The 1,909-nt window shown below is 37.9% G+C and overlaps 1 non-coding gene across 1 annotated transcript; it reads right to left on the bottom strand.

Annotated features, from left to right (window-relative positions):
- Window positions 1–1,537: 1,537 nt before the first annotated feature.
- LOC112753046 (small nucleolar RNA R71) lies at window positions 1,538–1,643 on the bottom strand. Its single transcript, XR_003177448.1, has one exon. It is a non-coding gene; the product is annotated as a small nucleolar RNA R71 (small nucleolar RNA).
- Between the last annotated feature and the right edge of the window lie 266 nt (window positions 1,644–1,909).

Below are 1,909 nucleotides of genomic sequence, written 5' to 3'. Positions count from 1 at the left end.
GAAAAGGAAACATGAAACCATGCTTGAAATCCCTTCTCACACTTGAGTAGAATATCAGATTTGGTGATTGGATATGGTGACATATAATCCACCCTCTACTTAGATCTATGAGGATGTGTGGCATAATCAGGGACCAAGCATATCTCTCTTCATGAGCTATTAGACCAAGAAATTGGCTATTGATCAAGATCTGAGAGATTGAGTCACCAAGGGATTGGGGTTCAATCAATCATGATTGCCAAGAGGTCAATGAGTTGCATGATTGAAGATGAGATGAGCTGGATTTAATCTAAAGAGAACAACATCTCCTAATCTCAATGAATTCCCCCTATTCTCATCTTCCACATTCTTTATAGATTTTTTTACATTCTGTTGATCCCCATTCCTATTTACAATTAAGTCATTTATGTTTCTGCACTTTACATTCTTGCCATTTCCTTTTCTGCACTTTACTACTTCTCTTTATTTTTGAGTCATTTACATTCCTGCTTGTTTACAATTCTGCAATCACACTCTATATTGCTCAGCTTGACTAATTCACCCATTGATTAAAATTGCTTAAATCTACCAATCTCTGTGGATACGATCCCACTCTTTGTGGGTTATTACTTGACGATATTTTTGGTGCGCTTGCCAAAAGAACGGATTCATAAATTTTGTATGGGGAATGAATTCCGATCATCAAGTTTTATGGCGCCGTTGTCGGGGATTGGTTTGAATTTGACAATGACTAAATTGATGGGTAGCTAGATTAAGCACTTTAATTACCTTGTTAATTCTCTTTCAGTTCTTTAATTTTCTCCTTTTCTATTTTATTTTATTTTTACTTTGATTATTTTTTCTATTTATTGTTCATATTTCCATTTTTTTTATTGCTCCATTAACTGTTTGATTAATTGCATCAACCAAACTAACCACTAGTCTTAACAAGAGTGTTTTCTTCACTCGTCCTCTGCTTGCTATTGTTGAATGTATGACAGGTAGAAAGGGAGAAACTTCTTCTTCTTTTGATAGTGAACCTGAGAGAACCTTCCTTAGATTAAGGAGGGAAGCAAGAGGCAAAGACATAGTGGGAGAGGAAGTAGTGGAGGAAGATCTGGGAGATACTATGGAGGAAAAGGTGCAAAACCATGTTGGAGTAGATGCTGGCAATCATGTTGGGCAAGAGAGGAGAGTCTTAGGCTCTTACATCAACCCAAACCTAGGAAACTGTGGCAGTAGTATCGTGAAGTCAACAATTCATGCTAACAACTTTGAGTTGAAACCTTAACTCATCACACTTGCCCAGAATAATTGTTCATATGGAGGGGGTGCACAAGAGGACCCAAACTAACATCTCACTATATTCTTGAGGATTTGTGACATTGTAAAGTCCAATGGTGTGCATCCTGACACCTACAAACTAATTTTGTTCCTTTTTTCTCTTAGAGATAAGGCAGCAAAGTGGTTAGAAGCATTTCCCAAGGAAAGCTTGACCACTTGGGATGAGGTTGTTAACAAGTTTCTAGCAAGATTCTACCCTCCACAGAGAGTCAATAGATTGAGAGCTGAGGTGCAAACCTTTAGACAGCAAGATGGTGAAACACTTTATGAGGCTTGGGAGAGGTTCAAAGACTTGACAAGGAAGTGCCCTCCAGATATGTTCAACGAATGGCTTCAACTGCACATCTTCTATGAAGGGCTATCATATAAAGTAAAGAAAGTTGTAGACCACTCTTCAAGGGGTTCACTCAACAAGAAGAAAACCATTGAAGAAGCCATAGATGTTATTGAGACTGTAGCTGAGAATGAGTACTTTTATGCTTCAGAAAGAGCTCAAAAGAAAGGAGTACTAGAGCTCAATTCATGGATGCTTTGTTTGCATAGAATAAGATGATTGCAGCTCAATTAGCAGCCTTAACAAAAAGGA

The sequence above is a fragment of the Arachis hypogaea genome, chromosome 15 (assembly GCF_003086295.3).
Source record: "Arachis hypogaea cultivar Tifrunner chromosome 15, arahy.Tifrunner.gnm2.J5K5, whole genome shotgun sequence".
Lineage (NCBI taxonomy): Eukaryota > Viridiplantae > Streptophyta > Magnoliopsida > Fabales > Fabaceae > Arachis > Arachis hypogaea.
Note: the sequence above shows the minus strand (reverse complement) of the source record. Positions and strands in the feature narration are given on the sequence as shown.